The sequence below is a fragment of the Rhipicephalus sanguineus genome, chromosome 5, assembly GCF_013339695.2.
Source record: "Rhipicephalus sanguineus isolate Rsan-2018 chromosome 5, BIME_Rsan_1.4, whole genome shotgun sequence".
Lineage (NCBI taxonomy): Eukaryota > Metazoa > Arthropoda > Arachnida > Ixodida > Ixodidae > Rhipicephalus > Rhipicephalus sanguineus.
In genome coordinates this window covers 82,490,553-82,510,936 of record NC_051180.1, presented here as the reverse complement: position 1 = coordinate 82,510,936, position 20,384 = coordinate 82,490,553, and the positions used below count along the sequence as shown (strand labels likewise).

Sequence of the window (20,384 nt, the reverse complement as noted above, 5' to 3'; positions counted from 1 at the left end):
GGGGTAAAACATTTAGGTTTTGCATATATATATATATATATATATATATATATATATATATATATATATATATATATATATATATATATATATATGCGCGCACATGCATTGCAAACACCCGCACGAAGATCTGTATACAAGTATTATGTAACTAACGCTTATGTTACCAGTAAACTCAAACTCAAACTTATGAAGGGTGGTTGAACACCACCCCCCAGGAAAATTTCTGGCTACGCGCCTGTCGCTTAAAGGCCAAAGTATACAGTTCAAGATCTTGCGCGGCCGTAGCAGTTTTAGACAGTTTTCACATAACGGTCACCGGAATTAACGCCTTCTATGTTCCTGAGTCGTCGAGGGCAAAGTCCTGTCGTGTCACGTTAACGTGAGCACTCCAGCTTCGTTCGCGTTTTTTTTTTTTTTTCGGCACGCAATTGTTTAAGAAGCCGGCAGCTTTCTTTGGCGGCTTCGAAAGTGTCGCGCCAGTTATGCGTGTCTAAGTTTGATTTATGCCCAGGGCCGAAAAAAGGAGCACCGTGATCCTTCAGGCGTTGCGCGGTTTCGCATCCTCCTCATCGCCGGCTGCGCGACGTGTACGTCCGAGTAGCTCCTTCCGCGCGGCTCCTTTCGCGGCCGGGAAGCCTCGCAACGGTGTGCGTTGGCTAAAGGCGTGAGGAAGCCGAGACCGTCGAGGCACGGTCGTCTCCTTTAGAGCACCTTCAAATAAATAAAAGCGGAAGAGGAAGAAAAAGGAGATACGTGAGGACTGAGGAGAGAGATGAACAGAAGGGGAAGCTGACTGGATTAACAAAAAAAAAAACACAGTGGAAGCGTGAGAAAAAAAAAAAGAAGTAAAGAGGAACAGGAAGAAAAAGGAGTAGCAGAGACCAGTGAAAAGTCGGCAAGAACACACGAAGGACAGAAAACGGAGTCATCTACCGTCAGACGTGGAGACTGGAAGGAAGGAAGAAAAGTGAAAAGGATGAAGAGAAAGTGGGACGGGTAGCAGATTGAAGGAAGTGAAGAAGAAGAAGAAGAAGAAGGATAACGGAAACGGGTGGGGCGGAAAAAGCGAGAAATGTTCAAAAAAAAAGAAAAAGAGATGTATCGGGCGTCGGAGTGTGAAAACTGGCGTTGGCCGGCTTCCCGAAGTTGACGACGCCCAAGCAGGGACGGTCCCTTTCTCCTCACTACTGTCGACGGCTTCCCATGCGGATCTCCCTCGCCACCCTACCCAACCGGTCATTCGAAACCTCCCGTGCGTATGTATGCGCGTTCGCTCTTACGTCGGCACGTACGTGCGTGAACTGGCGGCTCCGTATACAGCACGGGGACCGTTATAGCATCTCTGTGGTCACAGTTTCGCGGTGACGCCGGACAGCGTAACACTTCGGAAATATACGGTCCACACGAAAGAAAAGAAAACCCTCAATGTCCCTTATGAAGGCGAAAATCTGCCCTTTTTCTTCTCAGACCAACCAGCTCGCGTTCTCTACTCAAGACCGGGCGGTTCACGTACTTACGTGTGTGTGTGTGTGTGTGTGTGTGTGTGTGTGTGTGTGTGTGTGTGTGTGTGTGTGTGGGGGGGGGGGGGGGGTCGTCTTTGCTTTTTTTGTCGCTGTCGTTTGTTTTTACGTTCACCACGAACACACCCAAGCTTTTTACCCTTATTTGTTTGTAATCTTTCTTTCACGCCACGTGTGTTGCCATTGAAACTGTTCGCCATTCCACTTTTATACAGGAACGGGTATATTCATTCGTAAAATGTAATTCTGGTGCGTTTACGGGCAAGTAAAACGTATAGAGACCGCCTTCCCACGGTAAAGGCATGCGCTGACGGAAGCTCTGCGAAGCGTACTCTTTTGTATTCGGAAACGCTATTTATGCGTTTCCACTGCTGGCTTCTGCGGAGCTGAAGAACCGACGCGTCATCTGTTTCCGCGGAAGATGGAGGAGAGCCTTGTTCCGAAGTGGGGAACGAAAGGTGCGCGCGGCTGCTAATGAGACGCCCATGCATGCGTGTCGTTGCAGGTAAAACCCCTTCCGCGGTTGCATGCAGCCGCGTGTGCGCAATGTCAATTAACGACGCCTGTCAACGCGTGCGTGGGAATCGTTCCACGCTCTCGGCTTATTGTGTGGCCTTTCTCATCGCCTTGGAGAGAACCTCCTTCGCGTGTGCTTTATCTGTGGAAGGGCGCAGTAAACGTCGTCTGTTGTTATATATGAAAAAATCTCTCGCTGGCTTGCTTGCTTGGTTGACCGGCACTTGAACTGAGCGATGAAAGTGATAATAAGAGATTGGAAGTATAATCTCCCTCTAAAGAGGAAATTTTTCGACAAGAGCATTCGCCATGAAGATAACGCCTTTCGCTAGCTTGCATAGTATATGTATTATAATTTATATATATGGATCGGAAGAACGAACGAAAATGTTTATTTCTTCCAACGTTTCGGCCTTCGTCAGGGAATACCTTGGGAATTCCTTGAGGAAAAGGCCGGACCCCGGCCGAAACGTCAGTCCTGTCTGTGCGATTTTGCCGATGTGCTTGGTTCTGTAACTATATATATATATATATATATATATATATATAATATATATATATATATATATATATATATATATATATATATATATATATATATATATATATATAATGCGTGTGTGCGACGTCACACCGTCGTCCACCATCCGTAATCCGTCGCGCTGGCCACAGAGATGCTATTTGTATTTAAAACAAAGAAATTCACACGCCCCCTCATGCATTTGCCTAAGACGACCCGAGGGCGAAAGCCAGCTCTTCTTGCTCTCACTCGATTGTATTCATCCCCCGAAACCTTTCTGTGCCCAACATGGTTTTGCGCAGCCTCCGGGATCGGGCCACGTTTGTCCAAGCGACGAAGTCATGATGACGTCACGTTATGTGGCGCCGTAGTGACGACACGAATTTCGGTGACCTGTGACGTCATGATGGCATCATATTGTGACGCCATCACGCGATGATGACATTTTTTTCATCACTCGTATTGACGCTGACGCCTACGGACAGCTTTCGCTTTTGATGAGGCATCTAAGGCCTAAAAGAACAAAAAGAAAAAAGAAAAAAACGGTGACTACGAGCGGGCCTGCGTCACGTTCCTTGCTCGGGATGACGATGGCCTGTGGGCCAAGTGGTGTCGAAAATAGCGGTGTCCGCACCTTGGCCTCCGCTTCTCGTCAGCGGGCCGCCGCCTATTTCGAGATGCTTCGAAAAAGCCAGCTCGTGAGCGGCAGCCGCCGATGCCGTAATCGCGAGGCCCTGGCACACTGCGCTACGGGAGCACGCGTCTCTGATTCAGCCGCTGACGTTCGCGCTGCCTTCGCGCTCCAGTTTGCTCTCGACTTCACGCATGTTTGTGGTCGCTCGCTTGGTGCCTTAGTTTGCAGCCACAGAGTCACTCGTCAGCGCATTGCGTGGCACAAGTTGTTTGCGTCACCACGATGCTGAAATTAATTTCGCCAAGAATGAAGGAAAGGTGTCGCAGTAGGGCGAAAGTTGTTACGCATTGTGCACCCTGTGCAAGTGCAAACGGGCGGAATGTACTTATGTTGTTTATCGAACAGCGACCCGAAGGTCGCAGGTTCGATCCCGGCCGCGGCGGTCGCATTTATATGGAGGCGAAATGCCAGAGGCCCGTGTACTGTGCGATGTCGGTGCACGTGAAAGAACATCAGATCTGTGAAATTTCTTGAGCCCTCCTCTACAGCGTGCCTTATAATCATATTGTTGTTTTGGCTCGTAAAACCCATTATTATTATTATTATTATTATTATTATTATTATTATTATTATTATTATTATTATTATTATTATTATTATTATTATTATTATTATTATTATTATTATTACCGTCACTGCCATATGGGACCTGTGTTGCTTCCCGTGCTGTAATGAATTTTGAAGAATCGAAGTCAACGTATCGAAGAAGCAGTACTCAGTGTTGTTGCTTTTGTAAACATCATAGTTTACGGGTTATTGCATTGCGAGCTTCATATGCCAGGTGCGCGTAAAGAAGAATCGAGTAAAATCCGATGCCGGCAGCGGCGGCTTCCGTACCCGAAAGCTGGCATCGATCAACCACCATTTTCGTGCAATGGAATATAACGGTCCAGTCGTCGTTCTCTCTTCTTCCGCTTCCATGGATTCCGCTCTCTTCAGCCCTTGTCGCTTCGTTCCATTTTTTTTGTTGTGTTTTTTTTTCTCCATATAGACATCATATCCTTCTTAGTGTTTTGGCCCGACGTTCCCGATTTCAGATCGCTCTCTTGCGCCAGACCTTTTCGCCGCTCGCCTTGCTATCCTCTTCTCTGCGTCCATTGGTTCCCGCTCGGTGAAGCAGCAGCAGCAGTATCGGGTGTGCGCGCTGTCAAGTCTTCCAGAATGATGGCCGCGTCCTCTTTCCGTTCCGTCAGAGTTTATTCCCGTTCCTATTCCCTTCTTGTGCTTCTCCCCAGGTGCGTGCAACTGAAGCCCGTACCCTGCAACAAAGGAACGAAACAGCCAATAAACGCACACACCCGCATGCACACACACACACACGCACGCACGCACCGATGCCGTGTGTGTGTGTGTTTGTGTGTGTTATAGAAGAGAGCCAAGCACGTGCATAGCTACTTCCGAGCGTATACACGTTTGTTGCTTTCTGTTACCGAGAAGGGGTGTTTCTTTATTTATTTATTTATTTATTTATTTATTTATTTATTTATTTATTTACTGAGTCGGACGCGCTAACCACTGAACTATATTGACACAACATTCGCACTCGCGTTATTTGGGGGGTGTTTTGCGAGCCATGCAAGCTTATTTTTATGTGCTACACACTTTCTTTACTCCGCTGATAACCCCCCCCCCCACACACACACACGCAACCCTAGGAATGTTGCACCCACCTCTGCAAAGGAAATAACATCAACAACAAGGTTGTGGTGTTCGCCGTGAAAAACGTGTGGCCTTCGCGGTAAATGAGTCGAGGAACGGAAGAAAAAATGGGCTGAAACCCGTTTATTATTTTTAAAAATTTTGTTGTTAAACCTTCGTTGCAACTAGGGCTGCTTTGCCTCCCTGCTGCCATGCGCGAGAATAATAAGTAGATAAATAGAACAAACGAACGCTCCACGGTCACGGCACAGGTGTGCGTGACGTTGGGGATATCTATATATGAACGTGGTCGGGGGGTAGCGCTCGGATCGAACGTCCCGTAACGTCCTTAACCGCTGTATACCGGCCTCGTCGGTGTTTTTTTTTTTTTACTTTCTTTTTTTCTTTTTTCCTATCTCGACGTGCGTTACCTGCGTTAGTGTGCGGTCGGGAAATCTTCCGCGGTCGGTCAGCAGTCGGTCGCTTGGTTGGTTCGCCAGCGGCGCCCGTGCGCGGTTCGCTTTTGGCCATTATGCCGGCGGCGGCGGCGGGGTGTATTTTTGGATGCGCCACGGGTGTTCTGACTCAGCGGTCAGTCTCGCAAGCCGAAAGGAGACGCAAGCTTGGCAGCCACCCTGTCGCCTGTGTCGACGGGTCGAGGGGAGGACAAGGTAACCACCGAGCTCCGGTTTCGGCTCGGGCTGGCTTCGGGACCCGCAGTGTTTCGCCACGTGGCCTGACCTTTAGCGCTTCTGTTATGTGCGATTCAGGATTAAGCGACCGACTGTGAAACTCTGCACTGTGTGTGTGTCGTGAAATGTGTCTCTCTCTTTTTTTTACTCCCTTATTCCCCTCCCCATGTGTAGGGTAGCAAACTGGACATAGTTTAGTTAACCTTTCCTATTTCCCTTCTCTCTCTCTTTCTTGCTTGGACAGCACGCTCGCTGATCGTTCCAAGCAATGGGTCGGGGTATACTTTGATCACAAATGTCGTCCTTTCCGCCTCGGTGTGTCAGTAGGTACACGGTGCTCGGCTGCAGACCCGAAGGTCGCGAGTTCGATCCCGGCCGCGGCGGTCGCATTTCGATAGAGGCGAAATGCTAGAGACACACTTCGTATACAGGGTGGCCAGTTTTTCTAACATAATCTCTCCACCGTCTTTCAACAGGTCTGATGTTACCCGATCCTCACCAGCGGCTTTGCCTCTTTGCATTCCCTTTAGGGCTTTCTTTACTTCTCCTGTCAATACTGGTGGGATGTCAGATTCCTCTGGGCTATTACTGCTTCTTACGTTATCATCTTGACGGTCTCGGCTGCTGTACCCATCTCTGTAGGTATAACGTGGCAGCAGAAAGCACAGGACCGGGTTGATTGGCGGAACATGGGAGAGGCCTTTGCCCTGCAGTGGGCGTAGACAGGCTGATGATGATGATGATGATGACGACGAAATGCTAGATGCCCGTGTACTGTGCGATGTCAGTGCACGTTAAAGAACACCGGATGGTCACAATTTCCAGAGCCCTCCACTACGGCGTGCCTCATAGTCATATCCTGGTTTTGGCACGTAAAACCTCAAGTATTATTATTTTAGAAATCGTCCGTGCTATATCCGCAAATTCTGTGACGAAGTACGGTGAATGCTAACACGAAAGTGTTTTACGCCTGGGACCACGAAGAATTCTAGCACGTCATTGCTGTCATGGATGTGACGTCAATAAAAGCTACGTGGGTAGCTCAGAAAGAAATCGAGAAGAAGAAAAAAAGAACGTTATTTCTGAGAGAATCCAACAACCGTATTTATTCGCATTCTGTGACTGCTTAGCATTGGTTAGCTCTAGCTAGAACGGGCTAACGTTGGCTACATTATCGCTAATGTTTACTAACTGTTAGTTCATGATGGGAACTGTAGGCTAAAGAGTCGGCTTAAATCGGCTATCCACTGTTACAACAGTCACATTTTCTTCGTTGAGTTAATGTACCTAATGATTGACCCGTCTACCAGATTTTCATGCTGTACGCACACGTTTTCGTTGCCTATAAATAGATAAGCAGCTGTTGTGCTCGCTCGCCCTCTTTATGTACGCCCCCTTCGTGACGCGCTTAAATTTATCACGGGACCCGCGCGTGCGGGTGAACCGTGGGCGCGAGCCTGCGAGCGGGTTGATGTAGCGTTGCGTAATGTTGTGTCTCCGTGCTGCTGTGCGCGGTTGCTGTTTAGATACGCGGTCGGTGTTGGCTTTGTCCTCACCGCTCGACGGTTGCGTGACCGAGCTCTCGGTGCTCGTTCTGGCGATCTGCGTGCGATCCCCGCATTGGGCTGGCGTGCGCAACCCGTGATGCGTCGATGTCGATAACTCGTTTCCGCATGCCGCGCATTGCACCCCCACCCATCGACTCCTTTCCTCCCCTGGTCGGCTTGTGGCGCAAGGCGGCAACCACAGTGGCCCACACGGGGTCGTGTTGAAACCCCCTGGCTTGTACATGTATGTGGTTGAGCACAGTGGCCCTCCATCGTTATTTGTTTTCTCTTTATTTTTTTTTTTTGTGGGCGCTTAGTGACGTTAATCCTGCAGAACGCGGAATTCTCTCACGAACTTAGCTACTACGGTGAAAGCACATGCAATTGCGATAGGTCAACGAGGTTAACATTCCGCGGTTTTACTGCAGGCTCACAATCATTATTTGATCCCAGAACCGCAGAGGACTGGAATCATTTACCTGCCTCAATAACGCAGTTAATCCCAGTGCCTTTAAAGACGCTCTATCTAACCCGCTGAAAGAATACTGCAGTATTATTACTTGTCGGTACTTTACGTGGAATGTATAACCACTGTGTGTATTTTTCTTGTGTAGTACAACTTTTCCGCATGTACCTCTACTTTTTTCTGTTTTGTTTTGTTTTTTCGTTTTCTTTTGGAGTGTATGCACCTCCCCTCTATCATGAAAAAAATCCTAATCAGGGGTTGGATGGCTCGAGCACCCACCCCCTGTTTACGGACTTTTTTTCATCGCAAGCTTCCGCTTTCCCCTTCCTGCCATTTTTTTTTTCATTCCCCTCTAATTATGTGTTTTATACCCCGATGGTACTCCTAATAAATAAGTAGACACTCAGCTGATCCCAGCGCACGGTCAGCACCGCGCAAGGCCTCGGCCCAGCGCCAGTCTGTGGCCAAATGCAAAGGGAGAAACTGCCTTATCTATATTGAGACCGGTTGCATGGAAACAATAATGCGAGCCATCAACCTCGGTGATCAATTCACGTGGGTGCTAAGCCGTTATGTAAGCCAATAAGAACTATACTAGACTCTCAAGGATTGACCGATGGAGGCTACGGAGGAATACAACCGATTATGTTAACCAAGGGCTCTTCGGTCATGGTTAGAAATGCGATCAGGATGACGATATAGCCTTTCGTGGGCTGTTTGTCAGTGCTACACGCATGCGCAGGTCGCCTGCATATAGTCGTTCCAGTGCCTCTTTTAATGATACTGGGCTGCTTTGTGAACCGAAGTACAGATGCACAAGTATGTTACCGATTATTTATTTGCGGGGCGCGTTCAAATTTATGGTGCATGCAGGTGCAGTGGCTTAGGCAGAAAATTTTTTTTTCGAGGGGGGTGGGGTTGAGGGCACCTTCTTGATTCGACATAGGTCTGGGCAGATAAGTGGGATGGAGTGTCCTTTTGTGCTCCGTATCTCATGGGGAAAAAATTTGCGGGGGGGGGGGGGGGGGGGGGGAGGAGGAGGGGGCCGGTGTTCTCCCCTCCCTCCTGGCTACGCCACTGTGCAGGTGAGGAACCACATACAGAAAGTAGGGTGGCTAACAGAAAGAGCAAGACCGCTGATACTTGAGCCGGAAGATGTCAGTTTGGTCACGCGTATCTCTCTCTCTCTCTCTCTCTTTCTTTCTTTCTTTTTTTTTTTTTTTTTTTTTGAGCGAGCTTCGCCTTTCTCGTAGTCAAACGATACGTGGAGAAACAGATGACGCGTCATCCTATGGCATCACTGTTTGAAGGGTGTGCTAGGTTTATACTGCGAACAGGTGGTGATTACGATGGTGAGGAGGAGGGAGAAGCAAGATCAACGGTGACGCGGGTATTATTATTATTATTATTATTATTATTATTATTATTATTATTATTATTATTATTATTATTATTATTATTATTATTATTATTATTATTTGTAATAACGTTTTTTTTTACATTTTATCGTGCACCTATATTTCTTCTGCAATTCGTAATTATTCCATTCTACAAGTTACCCTATTCTTAACGCTTATTAAAGTTATAAAACCACCCAGTCCTTGGCCCATCCCCCCACAGTGGGTGTGAGCCAGAGTTTTTAGGCGAACAAGAACAATGTAATCGGGTGTTCTCTTTGCGAGTGCCCTATACAGCATAGAGCTCTCTGGTCAAGATTGCCCGCATGTAGAAAGCTCCTAAACCAACCAACCACTCGGCTGGTCGAAATCGGGTGCTCGGAAGACGTGCGCCGGGGTATCTCCGAGCGCCTTAATATATATAGCCCTGGAAACTCTCGGAGGTGCTCTCTGTTTGGAAATCGATGGGGCCATATAGCTCACTCTGTATACCAGCGGTTTGTTTGTCCTCCGCGATTGTTTACCGCAGAATAAGCACTTACGTGTTTTCCCATCCGGCCTCAATCCGCGGCTCTGGTGAACGGCTGGATGTTTGGATCGAGCACGCCTTATCTTGGACTCTGCATGTGTCGTCACGGTCCGAATGGTAAATTTTATAGTATCTCTCTACGAGATGACGATGTGGGGTGTCTTAGCCGGATTTACTATATATATATATATATATATATATATATATATATATATATATATATATATATATATATATAGAGAGAGAGAGAGAGAGAGAGAGAGAGAGAGAGTTCGTCTGTGGTTACGCCGTCCTTATCACGTTCAATCGTTTCCATGACACCACGGCGAGGCGGGAATTTTTTATTCAGTTCAATTCAATTCTGTTTTATTGATAACTTATCGCAGAGACATGAAGAGGTCCCAAAGCACGAAAACAAACTCGCAGGGTCCCTTACGCACTTGCCTATGGCGACTGGAAGGCGAAAGCCATCTTCTTTTTCTTCTAAATCGATGTATTGGTCCTCACAGCCCCTCTCTCCGAAAGCTTTCTACACCTATAACGTGCTTTTGCGCTGCCTCCGAGATCGGCCCGCCTTCGAAGGAGCGACGATGTCATGTTATGACGTCATCACTTGATGATGATTTTGTGCATCACTCGTGTGGACGCTGCCGACGGTCAATTTTCTTGTTTTATGAGGCATCTAAGGCCTTCGCCTTTAAAAAAAAAGATTGGCCGCGTATCTGCGTGCTACGCTGCAAATGTCGAAAGACGATAGTCTTCTGCCGGCCGTTTCTGCGCCGTTTCAGCGCAGCCTAAGAAACACTAGGGTCTTTAGAATTACGTATCTATGTATTTTCTAGTAAAGGAACGCACCACCTAATACTTACGTATTGATGTTGCGCCTCAGATATGCGCAATATTTGCATTTTGGTCGACAGTGTTCACAAGTATGAACGCAGCTACCAGTTCAAGATGGCTGGGCGTTCAGCAAGTGCTAAATCTGCGGCCGGGTGGCTGAAATTGAATCGTGTGACAGACAGACAGACTGACAGACAGACAGACCAAAATTTCTGCGTTTAAGTTCCCCAAGAAAGGCTATCGTCTTTAAAAAAACGCAATAAGCTTTCCTCGTGATATATGTGTACAGAGGCGCACACAATGGAAAAGAGCTTGCACTGTATATACGAGTGGAGCTTGCTTATACTGCCGAATTAATAGTTTGTCACCGGGTGCATAGGATAAGGCCATTGTGTCGGCGCCACCTGCTGGGAGGATGAGGAGAACGCACCCGCGTTCGGTGCAGGGCAGGAGCGACATCCATCGACCTGGAACCAAAACGGCGCTTACGTAAGTTGGCACCATGCTGAGACGTAAATAAACGCACCGTCGCGCGCGCGATCGAGGCCTATATCGCTGCCGCTTGGTTGATACTGCGCAGCACGCACAAACGCATATATGCCGCCGCTATAGGTTCGTCACGTGATCAGCGAGATGCCGAGAGCGTCGGTTTAATATGCGTGCCACTTGGCTGCGCCTGCCAGCGCCAATCCTTGCACGCGCTGGTGGTTTTTGTTGTCGCGGTTGCGCCGTCCCGGCTTGCGTCCGTAAGAATAAGGGAGCGACGGCCACTGCTAAGGATGGATGGCTCCTTTGACGGCGGCGAGACGTTGGTCAGACGCCGTATACAAGGTCTCGCGTTCGTTGCCCCATTGGACGCCTGCCGGATGCATATAGTGAAGGACGAAGGCTGAGGAAAAGCTGCAGCTGCTTGCAGCAGGCTTCGTATAGTGCGACGCCCAAGCTCGGCTAATTACTTCTCGCCGACGTCAGTCAACGTAACCTGCAGTTTTCTCCCTCAGTGCGCGTCAGCAGTTCGGTGCACTGGGACTAGCGTGGCTGGCTGTCGCCCCGACTGACATGCGGCGAGATGGGAGATATTTAGTTAGGTAATCCTGACTGGCGAAACTATGGCTTAATGAAGGGCGGTATTTTTGGTAGTTTTTCTTTTTCATTTTGATTGTAGGGCAGCTTGTTTAAGGACCCAAAGCAGGATGCTATTTCGGGGATTATTAATATTATTATCATTGTACACAACACTTTGTCTTCCCCGACTTGAATATACATCCAGCAGTGACACCATAAAGCGGATACAGAAAACAAATTCTTAACCATATATTCATCGCTTTCCTCCAGCACTCTTGGATAGTTGTCACTGCTATTACTTCATCACCGATGAAGTCGCACTGATATACTTTATTTTTTTTTTTTCGCACCTATGCACAGATCGGAGTATCGATCTACGCATACCTCATGCATGTTTTTACTCCGTAATGCTACCTTATATCGGCACAGCATGCAGCCCCTGTGGAGCCGAGTTACTTTTTGTCATTCCTCCACACCTGGCTATGCTACCGTTCTCTAGCACCCATCTTCACGATGTACCAACATGACGATAAAGGAGCGGGCTGTCAGTCGACAGCTGAAGGTGCAAATTCCTGCCTGTACTCCTCAGCAGTGAGAGTGTACATAAACATAATGAAGATTAGGAAAAGGACAGAAGAGAGAAACAGCCAGATGACGTCACCTCAAAGTAGTTAAATGTCAAATGATAGATTACGACAGTATAATCAAGAAATTGATACACAGAGGAGCTCGCGACTTGCCGCGGTGGTCTAGTGGTTATGGTGCTGGACTGCGGAAACGAAGGTCGCGGGTTCGAATCCCGGACGCAGCGGCCGCATTTTCTATGGAGGCGAAAATGATGGAGACCCGTGTACTTGTATTTAGGTGCACGTTAAAGAACCAATTTGCGGAGCCCTCCACTACGATAATCATATCGTGGTTTTTGGACGTTAAACCTCAACAACTATTATTATTATTATTAGATAAGCTCGCGACGCTGCGGAGACGTGCGCAGTTTTATGTAGCAAAGCTGCAGGCATAGGCTGTTCATGCTGCAGCAGCTCGGGATAGTCGTGATTGCAGCTGCTCACATATACACCATAGTTCTACAGAACTAAAGTTCACCTACTAAACAGCTGTCTCGTCTTTCGGGTGTTGCCCACTTTTTTGTTTTCAGCATCCAAATCTGCCCGCAATTAGCAACGACCCGGTTTTACCTCGCTCAGCCATAATACCGACGCTGATCATTGGCGCGCGTAAGAGAGGCGAACTACCGGTCCTATTGAAACGTTCCACGTGCCATTCCAATGATTCCAAATTTTCCCGTAAGATTATAACGGAAATATATGACAAATATATATGGTAAATATATGGACTCTATATGGATTCGGTAAGAAAACATATGGGAAAAAAGGGGACCATGAGCCGATGCGAAGCCGGAGCACTTGCACGATCGCGTTCCGTTGGCGTTCGTTGGGCATGCTACGTCCTGGCGTCGTGGAACGCGAAGAGGGACGCTACGCGCGTCGTATCTTCCATCTAGCCTGGCCGTTAATTCTCACAGGGCGAGCGGGGAACGCGGTCGACAGGTGGGCGAGAGGGGTGTAGCGTAGGAGAGGAGAGAGAAGGGGAGGGGACGCGCATGCGCTCGAGCTCATCGCGGCGTTGCGCAGGAGAGAATTTCGGCATGTCTAGCCCGCGTTTCAGAGAAAGGGTGGAAAGGGGGGAGGGAAAGGGGAGAGGGGCGTGGGAGAGGGAAAGGGGAGAGGGTGAGTGGAGAGAGGAAAGGGGAGAGGGGGAATGGTGAGGGGGAGTGGAGAGGAGGTGTGTGGGGAGGGTATGCGCATGCGCAGTAAGGGTGGTCACGCCGCACACCACCACCACCACCACCACCACCGGATTGAGCTCCGCCTTAAGATACTTCGCATCTAAAACTCACAGGGTCTCTTATGCATTCACCTAAGACGACCCGAAGGCGAAAGCCATCTTCTTTTTTCTTTTCTATCGACATATTTATCCTGCCCCGCCACCCTCCGAAAACTTCCTGCCCCTAACGGGGTTTTGCACTGCCTCCAGGATCGGAGTCACCTCTCCTGGTTTTGCACTGCCTCCGTGATCGGCCCGCCTTTGACCAAGGTACGAATCCGTACGATGTCAAGGGATGACGTCATCATGTGACGTTACGTCACGTGACGTCATAATGGCGTCGTCAATTTTGATCTGACGTCATCACGTCATACGGTGACGTCGTCACGTGATGATGATTTTTTGCATCGCTCGTCCCCGACGCCGCGGGACGCCGACGCCGACTGTCAGTTTTAGCGTTTAATGAGGCATCTAAGGCTTTCGCCTTAGTAATTGAAATGGCATACGGAACATTGCAGTGCCTAGGGCGCGCGAGGTCGCGTGTTCGATACCCGACTTCACTAACCGGATTCTGATCAGCGCTGAACGCATATATGTGAGTGCCCGTTCTTCGAGCTTTAAAGTGTATATACGTCGACGGACACAATAATGATCAGTGTGTATTCCTAGCGCACCGCTATACGCTGACCTTGCCTGCATGCATGTTTGCTGACATACGCGCTGTACTCAGCAGTCGGTCGATATTTCATTTTGTACTGGCCTTTCGCCAAGTAATCTTCAACAAAGATTTAAACTCCAGTCATCGCACGAACTCCCGCTCGTCGCTACATGCAGAAAGGCAGGTCCGCTATTTTTTTAGTCTTCGATAAACCGGTGCTGCGGCGTGGGATATGTACGTGCGTATGCGTGACGGCACCATGTTTTTAACTGGACGTGCACTGACGTCATCAGGGCCGCCATATTTTTATACAACCAGCATAGGTGAAAGCTGCGCTTTGTCTCTGTGCGCGTATTTGCGATAGCAAAGGGGAAGCTCTGAAGAGGACTTGTGACTCCACGACTTTCGAGGGCGCACTTTGCACGCTGAATAGTCCTTTCGGTAGAATGTGCAGTAATTGTAAATGTCCTGTAGCTTATATGAGTCGCCCACGGCTGTCCTTGGAAAACTGTAGTCAAAACAAAAGCAAGGATAGTAGCAGTAGTAGTAGTAGCAGTATAGTAGTAGCAGTAGTAGTAGTTGTAGTACATTCGTGCATTGCCTATAACTGGCCTTAACGAAACACCATGAATAACTCATTTGTGTATGTTGCGTCGGCGTGCGTGCGTGCGTGCTGGGTATATCATCAAATATTTATGTCTATCTGTCTATCCATCATCCAACTGCTCGAGCGAAACCATGCGGCCTACAGTCTCCAACGTCAAGCGAATCATGGTTGGAAGTCATGTTCGCAGCAAGTGTCGTGGCTTAAAGGGTACCGATTGACTGGAATAGACGGACGCGATTTGAAAGGCTCTAATTTCTCATCGTTAGCCTCACGCGCATATTTGCGAAGCGGTTAGATACAGCGAATACCGATACGCATGCACTCTATATATTATTTGCCAAATGGATGTAGAGACTCGTATACATATAGCGAACACGTATACGACGCTACTGCAGCCGCGATTTCAGAGGAAGCTGCCAATGAGATAGAACGCCACCTGCATATATCAACGGACATTCCTAGTCGCGCAGACGCACGTATATGTGTACGAATAGCAGCGTGTGCATTTTGTTGGTATTCATTACGAATGCATATAATTTTTCCTTCCTTACCCACGACGTTAGTATAGGTGCAGCCAGGGTTGCCAGGTTTGGCTCCTTTGCGCCAATTTGGCTACTTTTTTAGGCCGGTGGCGGCAGAGATATCGTCTTGGCTACTTGGCTCCTTTTTAGTTACTTTCTTGTCCCTTCAATTCGAGCTAAATGAGCAGTATCTGGTGACGTCGCAGCCGCTGGTGTTCGAGTATACGGTGCCAAAACATGGCAATCAAAGCATGCTTCCAGCTCCGAAAATTGAATATTGCACTTTGATTACGCAGGTAATATGAACTTTATAGAAAAGGATGGCACAGTGGCCTAATCAGGTGTAGGGGTCGATGGTCGATAATAACATGAATATAAAAAGACACGTTTATAACCTGCCAGTCAAGCAGGCCTCGTGCACACAAAAAAGCTTTTCGATGCCTGGTTGGGACAGGAAGAACTGTTGCATGAGGTCTCATTTTGCAAATACTCATTGCTGAACGCTGTTTTAAACCACAATTGCAAGTGAACAGGAATCGAAAACGCTTCGCATCCGGGGCGCTCTGCCCTCATCGACATTGGAAATCGGATATCCGACATTTCAAGTGATCACTGAAAAACCAGGACACAAGAGGCAACGGCGGCAGCACAAACGCTCATTAACAACAGTTGTTAGTGAGCGCTTGTGTCGCCGCCTTTGCCTCTTGCGTCCTGGTTTTTCTAGTGCTCCCTGTTGAGTGTCGTACCTACTCGCCCAACAAACTATCCTGCTGGGGTATCCAACGAACTGCTTGCATCATTTCTTAGGCTTAAGTACGGACGGTGACTCTGGACCACGGAAGAAATTTTTTGCGAAAGTGGCTTCAATTTATGCTTAATTGCAGTAAGCGAGACTTCAAGCGCACTCAATATATGCCGTATAGACTTATTTGTATTGTTGCATGTTCTAGTTATTTCAAGAAAGGTCATGCAAGACGCGTGGAGAAAGAGTCATTTTTTCAACAGCGCAAACACTACGTCACCATGCATGAAGTGATTACTAAAGTCAACAACTTATGCTGGAAGCTCAGCAATTATCATTTTGAATTGTTCATGCAGCACACATTTACATTTTCGCCGGAAGGCTGTTGCATTTGGTCATTTAAATAAAAATGTGGAAGTGGTTTTCACACATGCGTGGCTACTTCTGGCTACTTTTACTGCACTTGGCTCAATTTGGCTACATTTTGGCTAGTTTTTCCAATTTTTTGGCTATTTTTTGTCTTTTCGTCCTGGCAACCCTGGGTGCAGCAATGCAGACACGTTGACGGTGCAGTACAATACGCACATGTGCTGAGAGCCTGGGAGTATATATAGACGATTTCACCGATGGGTGCGCCATATTGGGCTGTTAGCCGTGCCGTTTTGTATCTTGAACAACTAAGCGAACAGTGCTATAAGGCAGATGCATACGCATGAAAACGGTTGGGTTGGTGCTTTCGTTGTTTCCTGACCTTATCCATTCGCGTCACGATATAGAAAAAATAAGGAAACATCCGTTTTACAGCCCGAGGTGGTGGCGCCCATATTGTCTTACGTAAGATCGTCTACACGCAGCATAAATGATAGGGGGGTAAATTGGTTTGGTTCATATATTAATGCTTGGGAGCTAGGAGGTCAGGGGGAGGCAAGGTCCGCCCAATACTTTGACTTAATAGGGTGGTGGTGGGGGGGGAAGGGCGCTCAGATGAACCTTCGCCCCCCCCCCCCCTGAAGGGGAACCCTACATGAGCACGCCTATGCGTGCTTCATTGCATGTGTAATCGTTGCAGGCAGCAGAGTTTTGTCATGCTCAAGTTTGGCGATGTTCACGCTTCCTATTTAGAACGTAAGCGCGTCCAAGTCATACGGAGCACGCGCACATTGGAAACTCTTCCTACATTGGAAACTTTTTTCGTGCTAAGCGATCCGAGTTGTCACGGCGAATGTGCATCGCGTCGCTCCATTTTTCCTTCTGCAATCCGCTAGGTTATGTGTTCTGGCTCTGCTGTCAAGTGCGGGAAGCATCAGCACAAGGTGCAGTGCTCACGGATTGAAACAGGACAATTTAGGGTTAAGTAACGTACAGCCGTCATTTTTATGAAAGGGAACACGCGAACGCGTGGCAGATAGCCTCACGCCGCCTATGTGGCGCGGTGCAGTGGCAAAATACGAAAATAAAAGGAGAGAGGGGTGACGTTCCCGACTACTGCCTACACTCCCGTCATGAACGTGTCTTTATTTTACGCTTTCTGCTTGATATCTATGTTCTGTTGGGGCATTTCAGCGAACAGTGACTGCTTTCGATAAGGATTGTTGCTATCGCAGCTTCGGAAGCATTCGCGAGAAACGAAAAGCAAAACAAATGTTGGCACAGATCAGACTAGCGTAACAAAATAAAGCGATAAAAAATAAGGAAAACAGCAAGAAGGAGTGCAGGCAATACACGGAACGGCACCGCTCTCTCCTTTCGGTTTTCACATTTCGCCACAGCGCCGCGCCATATGTACTGTACGAGGCCATTCGCAAAGCGCTCGCGTGTTCCCTTTCATAAAAAATGACGGCTGTACGTACTTTCGTTTCCTCCGTCTTCAGGTGGGGTCATATCGGCGTAATTGCAATTCTAACGCGTAGGTCAGAGCCAACATAATCTTTAGAGACCAGATTCGTCGCGACATGGTGTGATTATCTCGAGCAATTGCGCATACCAGTCTTTATACTAAAAAAATTGATGTCACGTTTGAATCCGTCAGTACTGTAGATATACGCAGTCTGCGGTATTCATGCAATTGCATGTTGGTGCGGGCGTTTGTTGATATACAGTTGAGCACGTCTTCGGTCGTGTGTTTGTCTCTGCGCGCACGTGTATGACCGTTGCGTGAACGCGTTTGCGCGCGTACATGATTGTGTGTGTGCATTTTCACGCCGCCTGGTAACACGTTGCAAGCCTGTCAAGAATCTCTGCACCTCTGCGTGCCCGCTCACACACACTGCATGTTGCGATAGGCGCCCTTGTAAACCGCCTGAGCAACACGGCGTAATAAAGGGGTCGCCGAAGGTTGCGGCGGCGCGGGCAGCTTCGTGGTGTTTAACGCGTACAGCAGCGGACTCTGCCTGCAGTGTTTTGTGTGTGTTGCTGCTCATCTTGGCGCGGCACGGTGCGCGTATAATGGACGAGGTGCAGCGAGCGACGAGAGCGTGCGCGGTGAACACTCGCTGGCGCAAGCTCCCGCGAGATTGCGCGAAGCGGGGTGTACGCTGCTACCGACTGAAAAGTTTAAATAAAACGAAAGGAAAAACCTGAAAGAAACATGCGTCAACTCGCGGTTTGCGATAGCGTGCCTTGATTACAGACCGTACGTTTTGGTAAATAAAGGGGGAACCGCAGTTCTTGTCTAACCATTCGTTTTTCTTTGTGCCGTTACACGTTAATTAAACAAGGACGAAGTGTGGCTGGTGTGCATGCGAGCGAGCATCCTTCCTCTTTTTCTTCCTTCTTTTTTTGTATGTACGTGTGTGGTACAGTACGTAATGTGAAGGTTGTTATCTCTGGCCTTCAGAAGCTCGAGATGTTTCAAAACCAACACCTAAAGATGACGCGAGCAGAGAGGTTGGACTGAGCGGTACGCAATATATAAATGATGAACAGTTAACGTGGAAATGGGATAAAATATAAAGTGCACTGCAGCAGAGGTTTGTCATTAACAGACTGTATCGGTGAAGCGGCGCAGCAAGGCATGCGTACTCAAAATAAATAACCCCATTATCATAGAGATAAGGTTTGCTATCGGTTTAGGTTTAAATATTTCCTTTGTAGTTCAATATTAGCGTTTACTTCGGGGTTCATTCCTAAATCGCAGCAATTTACGTGTTGTTGCCGTGGGTGTACCACTTCATTCCTTCTAACCAGAACATCAATGCACCATGAATCGTAGGAAAATGGAGGGTTTCAAAAAGGCTAGGGTAGCAAACCACGAGCGATGCATTTTGCTTTGTTGCTGCTGACCTATAGTTGTTTAAGCCGCCAGGTATATAATTGTTACATCACCTGTCAGTGCTGCCTAAGAGCTTTGAGCGCTCTGTTGTTGAACTGTAAACATCGCGAGATGGCGCTACCAGCGCTGTTCTCGCGAATATATATTCCTTCGGTATACCAGTGTCCCGTAAATGGTAAGGTGGTGACAGAATACTGGATACCAGTTATAGAATGCTAGCATGCTAAGACCTCGGTATTCCACCATTCCTTGACTGGGATAGCACAATGGTATTCCACATACGGTGGCTAAAGCTTCGGTATTCCTGTATTCCGTAACTGGCGTATTGGCTATAGAATGCTGGATAGCAGTTGCAGTATTACAGTGAGCTAAAATTACAGAATACCAATGCGCTGTAACACCCCTGCGTTCCAGTATTCCGTAAATGAAATAGCCCACTGGTTATACGCAATATCAGGGAGCTAAAACCTCGGTGTTCCGGTATTCCGTGACTCGATTGCCCCACTAGTATTCCGCACCAGCTACCTAAAGCTTCGGTATTCTAGCATTCCGTAACTGGCGTAGCAGGTACGGAATAAAGGATATCAGTTATATGGAACTGTACTGAGCTAGAACTCTTTCTGATTACAAAAGCGTGCGCAGATCTTCCCTCATACTGTCCCATATTCTGGAACGAAGCCCACGGTGTATCACTATACCTGGGAATGTCCACAACCATCGGGCTACCGCCCTATTCCTTCACCCTCACATTCCTCCTGGGAGACTGCGCTGACCAGCTCAGAGCCGCAGGAGCAGCGTCGGCTGATCCAGCGGGCACGTGGCGTGGCGCGAGCCAATGGGGCCCTGAACTAAGGGCTCCACTCAACGAGGACGGTACTTTAGGCCTGCATACATAAAAGTTTTATTTCTCTCTCTCTCCCCGATATCCCCCCCTCCCACGCCCTTTAGGTTACTTTGGAATAATTCGGTCTTGTATATACACATAAACTGCTAAAGCCTGCGTCCTTAGTTTGGTTGAGCCCGTCGTATCAGCTTGCATTAGCAGTCTAGCAGCTCGTTATCATTTGTTTGTATGATACGAATCTTATCTAAATATTTTTATTGGCTGACGAGAAGAGACAGTTTTCTGTTCCCACGTGCCGAAAACTTATGCCTGAAGAGTAAGCAGTCCTCTTAATTTGCCCCGCCGCAATCGTTGCACGGTTTGAGCGGTGATCACTGCGCGGTTCTCCCGTTGACAGATTGCCGGCAGGCACGCGACACGTTGGCTAATGCGCTGCGTGGCCGAGCGTGTCCTGCAGCAAAGGCACGGT

General features: G+C 48.1%; 1 protein-coding gene across 7 annotated transcripts in view; it reads left to right on the top strand.

Annotated features, from left to right (window-relative positions):
- LOC119393888 (ubiquitin carboxyl-terminal hydrolase 2) overlaps positions 1–20,384 on the top strand; it is a 288,961-nt gene that overhangs the window by 15,630 nt on the left and 252,947 nt on the right. The gene's annotated exons all lie outside the window — the stretch shown is intronic.